The 12,272-nt window shown below is 37.9% G+C and overlaps 1 long non-coding RNA gene across 1 annotated transcript; it reads left to right on the top strand.

Moving 5' to 3' along the window:
• The first annotated feature begins 10,384 nt into the window (after positions 1–10,384).
• LOC129907630 (uncharacterized) lies at positions 10,385–11,839 on the top strand. The gene is made up of 3 exons (XR_008771098.1): positions 10,385–10,831; positions 10,928–11,116; positions 11,334–11,839. It is a non-coding gene; the product is annotated as an uncharacterized LOC129907630 (long non-coding RNA).
• Positions 11,840–12,272: the final 433 nt, after the last annotated feature.

The following is a 12,272-nucleotide window of genomic DNA, read 5'->3' as shown; positions in this document are numbered from 1 at the left end:
TTTCCCTCCCATTTTAATGTTCAGAACTTTAAAACCAATGTGCATCGGTATCTCCTTTTACATCCCTTCCTCCTTTCCTAAAGCTCGTACTGTGTATATATACATGTTATTAAAAAAAAAAAGTTTCACTCACAAAAATTACATCTACTTCCACACCATAAAAAACATCCTTAATGTAATCAAATTTACAAGCGTTCAAACTTCTAGCGTTAAAATGACATACCTTGAAGCCCTTCCTTCCCTTCCCTTCCCTTCCCTTCCCTTCAAGCAATCAAGTCCGGCCTCGGTCCGAATCGGCTCCGACGTGAGTCCGACCAGGACTACGAAACGGGTCCCTCAGCGGCTCAAATTAGTATGGAAATTATAATCACCGCGAAGCATATGTATTGGTATTGTAACGTTTTATTTCGGGTTCACAATAAAACTTATTTAATTTCCACTTATATTTCCATTCAAATAAGAACACACTTTATTTCAACTCAATTTACTTTTATTATTCGCTCAAACAAACACACTTTTAAATCACTTTATTTACTACTAACAATTCGCAACACTTTATTTCACTTTGTACTGTACTCTTTCACTTTCAAGATTAAACTGTATCCGGTCGGTATCTACGCTGCCCTTTTATACCGGAATCTCGAGACTCGAGAACGTCCTCGAAGGCTCTCGTCCCTGCCTCTCGAAATTTCCTTTCCAGGGTTGGCACTTCATACTTCCCGTCTAGTGGGATATTTTGAGATGTGTTCAGTGGGATATTTTGAGATGTGTTCAGTGGGATATTTTCTTAATTACTAAAGGTCCGTTCACATTTCTACCTTTGCAGTAGTAGGTAGTGTGTTCAGACTTTTATCTTAAGTTCAGTAGTTCATCGTTACATTGCCCCCCTCTTAGGATTGTTCGTCCCGAACAACTCCATTGCTTCTTTCACCATTATAACGATGTAAACGGTCACAATGAACTACCTTTAGTTTGCCTCTTACCCCTCTTTGTATACGGTAAACCACGTCGTTAATTCTGGTTATTACTGTGTAAGGGCCTTCCCAGTTTTGCTGTAGCTTCGGTGATAGTCCATTTTGTCGGTGGGGATTGTAAAACCAAACAAGTTCTCCTTCTTGAAACCCTGTTGATGTCGCTCGTGCGTCATATCTTGTTTTCATCCTGTCACTAGACGCTTTTATATTTGTCCTTGTCCGTTGATGAATGTCAGCCAGTGTTCCTTTCAGGTTATCTACGTGCTCATCCATTTCATGTGGCTCGTTTATAACACTTCCAAATTTTATCTCACTTGGCAAGCGTATTGTTGAGCCAAATAGGACTTCCGATGGTGTATGTCCAGTAGAACTATGTGTTGCACTTCTATAAGCCATCAAGAATAATGGAATAATGTCGGTCCCAGTCTCGTTGATTATCATTGACTACTTTTGACAGGTGTTCCTTAAGTGTCCTGTTAAATCGCTCAACCATCCCATCAGATTGTGGATGAAGCGGTGTTGTTCGCGTCTTCTTGATGCCAAGGAGTGAGCAAACCTCTTGAAAAATCTTAGATTCGAAGTTCCTTCCTTGGTCGGAATGAAGTTCCATGGGTACTCCGAACCTGCTCACCCAATGAAAGACAATCTTATCCACAACTGTTTTGGTTTCCTGGTTTGGAATGGCAAATGCCTCAGGCCATTTGCTGAAGTAGTCCATCACTACAAGGATGTATCGATTTCCGTTGTTTTTTTCGGGAAAAGGACCTGCTACGTCTGCAATTCTCTCAAAAGGTGCACCCACATTGTACTGTTGCATCTTGCTTTGGATTTTTCTAGCTGGTCCTTTGCTAGCGGCACAAGTATCACATTTTCGGCACCACTTTTCAACGTCTTCTCTCATACGTAACCAGTAGAATTGCTGTCGTAGCTTTTCCAGCGTCTTGTTGATGCCTAAATGGCCTCCAGAAGTTCCACCGTGCATCTCTCGGAGAACATCATTTACCTTTGACTGAGGTACGACTAGCTGCATTACATAGGATTTACCATCTGCGGATTCCCACTTACGCCTGAGTAGCCCTTCTTGCACATGAAGTGAGTCCCATTGTGCCCAATATGCTTTTAGAGTGGAGCTTCGGTCGGAGATGTCGGCCCATTCTGGTTTCTCTTGATGTTCCTTCCATGCAAGGATGGGTTCGATGTCCGAATCTGTTGGGCCATTCTGAGTTCTTCACTACTCCAGCCGCAAATGGGATCAGCTCTCGTTCTTCTAACAGCGACAACTTCCTTTTCTTCTAGTCGTGTGCAGTGCTTGCAGTCTTGATTGCACGGGCGGGCGCCGAGATAATGCGTCTGCATTTGAATGCAGTTTTCCTCTTCGATGTTGAATCTGACATTGATACGTCTGAAGTATCTCGATCCATCTTGCTACTTGACCCTCTGGATTTTTGAAGTTCAAAAGCCAATTTAGTGCACCATGATCTGTGCGAAGAAGGAACTTCTGTCCATAGATGTACTTATGGAAGTGCTTTGTTGCCAATACTAGAGCTAGAAGTTCCCTTCTGGTCACGCAATAGTTTCTTTCTTGTTTCGAGAGTACCTTGCTGAAATAGGCATCGACTTTTTCTTCTCCGTCATGAACTTGCGATAAAACAGCACCAACTCCAACATTACTTGCATCTGCGTCAATGATGAATTGTTTGCCTGGAGTCGGATAGGCCAGCACAGGAGCTTCACATAACCGCAGCTTCAGTTCCTGAAAGCTTTTCTCACACTCAGCTGACCATTTAAAGGGTTTACCCTTCTCCGTAAGTTGGTGCAAGCTTTTGGCGATTCTCACAAAATCCTTCACAAATCGTCGATAGTACGTTGCCAGACCGAGGAAACTCCGAAGTTGATGCTTGTCCTGAGGGGTTGGCCAGTTCTTCACAGTGTCAACTTTTTCAGGATCAGTCTTCACTCCTTGGGATGAGATGATATGCCCCAAATATTTAACCTCGGTCTTGAAAAGTGCACATTTCTTTGGATTCAACTTAAGATGTGCTTCTCGTAGCCTCTGGAATACAGCCTTTAGGTTTTCACAATGGTCATCAAATGTTTTTCCGTAAACGATGACATCATCTAAATAGACTAGGCAAGATTTCTAGGTTAATCCATTCAAAACGCACTCCATCAAGCGCTCAAAAGTAGCTGGGGCATTGCATAGCCCAAACGGCATGACATTAAACTGCCACAGACCGTTCCCTGTGGAGAAAGCCGTCTTCTCCCGATCCTTTGGATGGATTTCTACCTGCCAGTAGCCACTCTTCAAATCCAAAGTCGAAAACCATTGTGCTCCTTCCATTGCATCTAGAGTATCGCTGATTCTTGGTAGTGGGTAACTGTCTTTCTTCGTCACATCATTCAGCCTTCGGTAGTCGACACAAAATCGAGTGCTTCCATCCTTCTTTTTGACGAGAACTACCGGTGATGCCCAAGGGCTTTTGGAATTTTCGATAAGCCTGTCTTTCTTCATTGTTGTTATCATTTCTTCAACTTCACCTTGTTTGGCCAACGGGAGACGTCTTGCTGGTTGACGAATCGGCCTAGCATCTCCTGTATCGATTCGATGCTGCACCAGTTGTGTCCGGCTGGGTGAAGAGAAAATATAAGCATATTCATGAAGAAGACTTCCCGCAACATTAAGCTGATGTTGACTGATTTGAGAATTTGTTTCTTTAGTTTCACCGAGTTCATAGTCATCTGTGTATCCACCTCGTTGATCTTAGTTATTGCGGCCACAGATTCACATTGCCCGACAACTTCTCCTTTCTTAAGCTTGATTGGGTACGGTTTGATGTTAAGTATCCGTACAGGTACCATGTTGTTCTTTGGTGCCACAAGAGTCTTCCCGATGATGACGTTTTGGGAACTTTGTTCAACTTCTGGCTCAACCATGAGGTATCGATGGCTTCCAATATTCCCCTTTAGTTTCGTCCACACAAAAACTTCTGAAGAAGGAGGCAGGCACATGTCTTCTTTGATGACAGTTCTAATTGTTGTTGAATTTTCGTTGTCATAGACCATTGGGATCTCCACATTTCTGTATTTCAGGACTTGATTACCTATATCCAAAATGATTTCATGGTCCTTCATGAAGTCGATTCCAATGATGCACTCGTCACATATATCTGCCACCAAAAACACATGCGAAAACTCTAGTTCTGCCATACGGATCGTAAGACGAACTTCACCGTACACCCTTGCTGCTTCTCCTGTGGCGGTCTTCAGACGGTAGCTGTTGGTGTTATGTAGCCATGTCATCTTCACCAAGTCTCTTCGTACAATAGAGGCGGTGGCACCGGTGTCAATTGTAGCCACGTGTTTTTTGTTGTTTATGGTCGCCTCCACTGTCGTTTCCCGAATGGGAATCAAGATGAGCATGAGTGTTTGTTGTATCGCTTACCTGTTGTTGGGCAATATTCCTGTTTCCACAGTGTTGGCAAGGAGTTCTTCTTGGTGGCAGTCTGCACTGCCGCTGGAGATGTCCTGTCTTGTTACAGTTCCAGCATCGAGCAGCTCCGTCTCGCTGGTTTCTTTGGAATGCGAGTTTTTGACAAGAGCATTCCTCCACTGCAACTTCTCTTATCCGATGAACGCCTTGAGAAGCCTGTTCTGCTGCTTCCATAGTCAGTGCAAACGCTAAGTTCGGATGGTTTTCCAGGTTCCTGATGATCTTCGTTGAAAGCTGCCGCATAAATTGATCTATGGGTATCAATTTTGCCTCTTCGTACAATTTTTTGGTTGGGTAGAATCTTCTCGTCACTGGGTGTCGCTGTAGTCCTGTACAGATGCGAAGTATCTTCCTTTCGAATAGCTGGATCTTCTTCATTGATGTTGGGGAAATGGTGAACCATATGGGGCAGGCATATGTCACTACTGGCCGGATTAGCTGCTTATAAACTAAAAGTTTCGTCTTCTTGCTCAATCCGTTCCGTTTCCTGAGAAGCGGATGGACCAAGTGAAGGGAAAAGTTGGCTCTCTTCACCATTAAGGCTGCGTGGTTGTTGAACTTGAACCGGTTGGTAAAGTTGATTCCTAGGTACTTGTTTGTTGTTTGTACCTTTATCTCCGTGTTGTCTGGAAGCTTTATACTTATGTCATCACAGCGTGATGCAAAAGCTCTGCGTCCTCTCGTTGCTGTTGTTGGTGGCCTGAAGCAAATGAGCTCGGTCTTGTTGCTGTTTATCTTCAATCCCCATTTTAGGTAGTAGTCCCATAAGTTCCTGATGTGGTCCTCCACTATCCTGGCAGCTATTTCGGGGGAAAGTGATGTCGCATATGTGATGGAGTCGTCGGCAAAAAGCTTCGTCTTCGTTCCTGGGGTGCAAATCACTTTATTTACTACTAACAATTCGCAACACTTTATTTCACTTTGTACTGTACTCTTTCACTTTCAAGATTAAACTGTATCCGGTCGGTGTCTACGCTGCCCTTTTATACCGGAATCTCGAGACTCGAGAACGTCCTCGAAGGCTCTCGTCCCTGCCTCTCGAAACTTCCTTTCCAGGGTTGGCACTTCATACCGTCCGTCCGTTCACATTTCTACCTTTGCAGTAGTAGGTAGTGTGTTCAGACTTTTATCTTAAAAGTAGTTCAGTAATTCATCGTTACAGTATTTTCACCACGATTTCTCCTTCCACTTTGTGTTCATACACAAAAAGTTGCAAGTGTGTGAGTGCAACCTTGTTTTTCGCATTTTGCGGTCGGAGTGTCTTTTCTGAGCTCCGTTTTCTTGCTTGAAGGGTTAGATCTTAGAGGATATAATATATGGAATGCTTGTACTGTTAGTTCCTTGAAGCTTTTATAGAGGGCTGTAGTTTCTTGAACTTTTTAGATGAGTGCATGCCTCCATTTTATTTTCATTTGATGGCTGTCATCAAAAAGCGTGTTTATTTACAACCGGACTCTCATTGAAAAACGAAGGCAGCGACCCCTATCCATGCATATGGCGTTACAATGTACCTATTAGGTATAGGAACAAGCACTCCATATATTATGTCCTCTAAGGATTCACTTCAAGCAAGAAAACGGAGCTCAGCAAAGACACTCCGACCTCAGAACGCGAAAAACGGGGTTGCACTCACACACTTACAAATTTTTGTGTATGAACACATGGTCGAAGGAGAAGGGTGGTGAAAAAGAGTGAAAAGGAAAAAAGAACGTAGGAAAGACAAGGGCAACAAAAAAAAAAACTGCGTCATTTTGTTATTCCATTTGTGAAGTGTTTTGCGTCGTGTCTTGTATAGTTAATTGTTTTTAACATATTAAATCATTATACAAAAATATGTAAAATTTACTATGAGAAATGAAATATGAAAAATGTAGTGTTTGCAAGTCGCGATTTTCAATGTGCAACCGGGAAGTGGAAGTTCGAAAAATGAAAAAAAAAATATTTTGGCGTGAGACGACTTCATTAGCGAAATGGAACAATTCTGCACAACACCAACAACCAGCAGCAACAGTAAATGAATTAAAAGACTTATTGTATTTTAAGTTTTATATTGTATTTATTCTGATTAAAAATAAAAGTTTGTTTGTCAAAATAAAAAAAAATCAACGAAAAAAAAAATAAATATATTCCGAACTGACTTTGGTCGCCAGATTGTCAAAACATGACACTTTGGCGACCAATGTCAGCTACCGAATTCTTAATTGTTTAAAATACCTACGAAAAACGAACAAAAACCGATAAACCACGCACACCACTAATTTTTAAGCGGCAGCATCAACAACAAGCACATTTGGAGCGGGAGAAGAGAAAACAGTGGTGACAGCATCAGTGGTCGACGAATTTTTGGTGGATGGAGTTTTTTTGGAAGAAGAATTCTCATTTTTTCTGTTCATTTTATTTAAAAGAGATGGTGAGTTTTTTGAATAGTTCGTGGGAGTTGTATTCATTCTAGGGCTTGAAGTTGACAGTTGTTTTCTTGATCGTGTAAAAAGAGGAGAGAAGAGAGTTAAAGAGCAAAAAGTTTATTTTATATATTAGTATTAAGTATGTAATGTTATTATTTCTTTTCTTCTCTATGATCACTTAAAAACAACGCTTTGAACCAAAATTATTGTGCCAATTTATTATGCAAACAAAAATAATTAAATAATGCAGTGTTTTTATTATTTTTTTTTTTTTTATATATAAGCACTTAAAAAACTCAAACACAATTGGGGTTAGTTAATCTTAGTCAGCGAATACCTTTTTTTTCATATATTTATGTAGGTATTTTTTATTTTGTTTTTGTTTTCAAATTTACAGATGTCGACTGTAATAATACCCAAGGCTATGATACGGGCATTGGCGGATCAACATATCAACACATACTTAAAAATTTATAAAAAGTGGCATTTAACTTAATTTTAAAGATAGTGAATTAATTTTTACCACCAAATGTGACAGATCCGCAACATTTTTTATGCGGATAGCAAATGTATGGAGCAAGTTCATTCACGTGAATAGTGGAATAACAAACAACATTACCCATATTACCGACGTGAATTTGGCTTCCCCCCCATGGATAGCAGAATAGGGCTGATAATCTCTATGTAACACACTATAAAGTGATCTACACAGATAAAAACATGTTAACTACAATAGGAAGGGCTACTATACCTCGGACTTTGCTTCCTTAAGTCTAGTATGCAGCTGAAGCGAAACGAAAAATTTTGAAGTCTCCAAAGACAACAGCGAATATGTTAACAAAAAAATACCATCGGGTATTATACGAAAGTAAAAATAATAAAAATTCAAATAAAAAAAGGTGATTATTTTTGCTCTATTTAAAATCAAATACAAATTACTCTTTTTGTATTTCTTAGGCATTACACAAGACGATACCTGCAGAATGTGTAACGAAGACGAAAAAACAGCAGAACACATACTGTGTCACTGTAATTGCTTAATCAATACACGTCGACGTCACCTCGGAGGGTATTATCTCGAAGCGGAAAACATCGCCGCTACCCAACTAGCACAACAGCTTCTATAAATTGAAATCTCGCAGGTTCTACTTTGTATACAGCTTATATTAAGCTTGCTTCAGAATTTAACTGCTTATATAAGTTCAGACTTGTATAACAACTTCTAATAAGTTGTTTAAATACTATTAAAGAAACTTAAACGAAGAAAGCTTGTTTTTCTTATTAGCCTGTTTAATGAATTTATAGAAGCTTTACAGAAATTACCAAGGTTTGTATTTGATTTTTGGTTTTGATATTAAATAATCTAGCTCGGTTAGCTTGGTTTTGACATTGAATAATTTAGCTCGGACATTTTTTTGCTATTTGAACTAATTGAGTTTTTGATTTCATTAATGAATATACTAGGATGGCCGAGTGGGTAGAGTGGTAGACTACCACCAAGCAGATACGAAGTTCGAATCCTGGGTGTGGTAAAAAATTATATACTTTGTGCCCTCTTATAGGCATAATACTTTTATTATTAATAACGCGAACTAATTAATGGTATATATAATATTCCTTATTAAATTATAAGTTAGTTCTTAAGTTAGTTTTAAGTTTTAGTTTTAAGATAATAAGTTTAAGATTTTAAGTGCAAAAGAAAAGGCAACTTGCCAAAGCCACGATCGAGAATAGAATGAATAAAAAGGAAATGCCATGGCGGCATGTCAAACTTAACGTACAGTTAAAAAGGAAAATGGTATGCATTTTATGTACATTTCGAACTGAATACTTAGGCAGGGATGTAGTGTGTTTACACGCAAGGTAAAAACTGCCGTGTAGACACGCTACATACTTTTAAAATTATTATTAATAGATATACTAAAAACTAATGGAATGTTATATTTAATATCAGATCAAAAGATAAAATTCATGATTTAAAACCAGTTAAAAAAGAATTCTTTTTTGTTTTTGTAGTTTTTTTTTTTTAATTTCGATAAGACATGTATTAAAGAGCTATACAAGCTCTTCCAAAGCTATCTGTCAAATCTCAAAGCTTCGGTAAAGCTTCGTTTAAGATCCTTATAGAGGGTCAAATTTGTATAACGTTCTCCTTTTTCCATGCCCAACAACCTTACTAAAGTTTAAAAGAAGCTGAAATGTAGCTTTTGTAATACCTTAACCGAAGCTGAAATGTTAGTTGGGATAAAGCCCGCTGGAGCTGCTTTTTGTATTGACACTTGGCATCACGGCACCAGGTGGATAGCACCCAAAACCTCAAAGTGATATAGATTATTTTCCGGTTTGCCGTTCAATGTAGTATTCATAAGAAAAAAAAAATGACGCAAATGCGTCATTTCTGTTTTTGTTCCCTTTTCTGGTAGGTTTTCGCAGCTCAGACTCGGATACGACTTCGGCTCCGTTTTCTTGGAGTGGAGACTTTCACCACACCAATACATATGCAATCGACCTCGCGGTGATTATAATTTCCATACTAGTTTGAGCTGCCTTCGGACCCGTTTCTGAGCCGAAGTCGGACTCAGCTCCGCCTGAGGTGAAGCGGATTCGGACCGAGGTCGGACTTGTTTGCTTGAAGGGTTAAGCCTTAACTACATTGGCTCAAAAAGTAAAAAAGTACAAAAGTGAACATTTTCAAACTCATTTTTGTAAAGTTTTTCGGGATGAAAAATTAAAACAAATGATGCAGAAAGCTTATTTTTTGGTCTAAAATATAATTTGTATACTCTTTATCACAAAACAATTGCGATAGCCAGAAAAAAAATCTTTTCACTTTTGTACTTTTTCAAAAAGTGGTGTATGTAGTTAAGCCTTTAGATAGACAATTCATCACTAAGTGTGCAAAATTGCAGCCAGAATTGCCATGTATTGCATTATGAAACATTGACATTATTTAAATTCAGATAACCAGCAGATGATAATGTCGTAAGAAGGCACTTTTGATATGGGAAAAAAAGAATAAATTGTAGGAAATAAATGAAAGAATAAGAGAAAATTGAAAAAGAAGAAAAGTTAGCAAATGAAAAAGCATTGTAATCAATAAAATGAGAAAAATTATAAATAAATAAATTGGTTAATTTGAAAATATAAATATTAAATACAAAAGAAAAAAATATTAATGAAAAAAGTAATAAAAATAGTATCAAAATATTATGAAGTACAAACATAAGAAATGTACTGGAACGGCTAAGCATAGTCATAGTTTTTGTTTTTATGTGTTATCATTAGCCTTGTTCCTTTGGGAGGTTGCAAAGTACTACAAGTAGTTAACTAGCAATTTTCAATGGAACGCACTTTCAACGAATTCAATACAAATCGTATCTACTCGGGAAGAAGAGCATGAGTAGATGATAGTACTAGATTAACCAAAACATCTACTAGTAGTAAACAACCACCTCCAATGGAACAGGGCTATTATCATGTTCCTGCATAATAAGCTGCGATGATTGAAGGTCAGAGTTAATGTTATTGTCGTTGTTGTTTGAGTGTGCAGAGTTAATTTCGTATAGTTCTTTTAAGCTTCTAAAGCATACAGGTGGTTCATTTTTGTGAATTGTAACATATACAAGGCCACTGGCGGTAAAAGCAGAGAATAGATGGTGTTTTCTTTTCATTTCAATTGCATTGCGAAGAAGTTCTCGATTTCGGTGGTTAAGCTTTCATGTATATAAATGTGTCCGCTTGGAAATTCGAATCAATTTCATGTAAGCTCAGGTTTCGAGAATTTGACTTACGATATTCAGAGAGTGCTTTTATCGTGTTTATTTTGTCGTTTGCGCTAAGAAATTTAATAATTATAATTGAATTTGTCTGCGGCTTACATCGAAAAATACCGGAGATTTGAGGTGGTTGGAAATCTAAGCAGTGACATATTAGATTAAATATATTTTTTAGTTGTTCGTTTGGTGTGTACGGTATTCCAATTAGTATAACATCTACACTCTACAGCAAGATTTTTATTTCCATAGTGTGCAATTTTAATTTAAAGCTTTCTAATTCAGTTTTAGTATCATCGTCGGATGCTGAAGCAAGCGCGCAGTGTTCTATTTTCATGTTGGTTTTGTTTATATTCTCTCGAATCTTATCTATTTCAGTGCAACGTTTCTCTATTTGTGATACCTTTTCTTCTAATTGTGTCAAATCGCGAGTTATTCTGTCCATTTTGTTGGACACACAGTACACATAAAAAGGTAATATATTCCGAACTGACTTTGGTCGCCAGATTGTCAAAACATGACACTTTGGCGACCAATGTCAGCTACCGAATTCTTAATTGTTTAAAATACCGACGAAAAACGAACAAAAACCGATAAACCGCGCACACCACTAATTTTTAAACAATTATTTACCATTTTCCGCGATGAAACACGAAGAAAATTTGATATTTTTCAATTTATAATATTTCAGTTTGAGCAGAGAAATTGAAAGGAGATACATCTACAAGCTTTTTTGACACATTATTAAGAGAATCATCAGTGGCACCACAAGAAGGAGAAGCAGCAATATCGGGAACGCGAGCAACAGGAACAAAAGCGGCAGCATCAACAACAAGCACATTTGGAGCGGGAGAAGAGAAAACAGTGGTGACAGCATCAGTGGTCGACGAATTTTTGGTGGATGGAGTTTTTTTGGAAGAAGAATTCTCATTTTTTCTGTTCATTTTATTTAAAAGAGATGGTGAGTTTTTTGAATAGTTCGTGGGAGTTGTATTCATTCTAGGGCTTGAAGTTGACAGTTGTTTTCTTGATCGTGTAAAAAGAGGAGAGAAGAGAGTTAAAGAGCAAAAAGTTTATTTTATATATTAGTATTAAGTATGTAATGTTATTATTTCTTTTCTTCTCTATGATCACTTAAAAACAACGCTTTGAACCAAAATTATTGTGCCAATTTATTATGCAAACAAAAATAATTAAATAATGCAGTGTTTTTATTATTTTTTTTTTTTTTATATATAAGCACTTAAAAAACTCAAACACAATTGGGGTTAGTTAATCTTAGTCAGCGAATACCTTTTTTTTCATATATTTATGTAGGTATTTTTTATTTTGTTTTTGTTTTCAAATTTACAGATGTCGACTGTAATAATACCCAAGGTTTTATACGGGCATTGGCGGATCAACATATCAACACATACTTAAAAATTTATAAAAAGTGGCATTTAACTTAATTTTAAAGATAGTGAATTAATTTTTACCACCAAATGTGACAGATCCGCAACATTTTTTATGCGGATAGCAAATGTATGGAGCAAGTTCATTCACGTGAATAGTGGAATAACAAACAACATTACCCATATTACCGACGTGAATTTGGCTTCCCCCCCATGGATAGCAGAATAGGGCTGAT

The sequence above is a fragment of the Episyrphus balteatus genome, chromosome 1, assembly GCF_945859705.1.
Source record: "Episyrphus balteatus chromosome 1, idEpiBalt1.1, whole genome shotgun sequence".
Classification (NCBI taxonomy): Eukaryota; Metazoa; Arthropoda; class Insecta; order Diptera; family Syrphidae; genus Episyrphus; species Episyrphus balteatus.
Note: the sequence above shows the minus strand (reverse complement) of the source record. Positions and strands in the feature narration are given on the sequence as shown.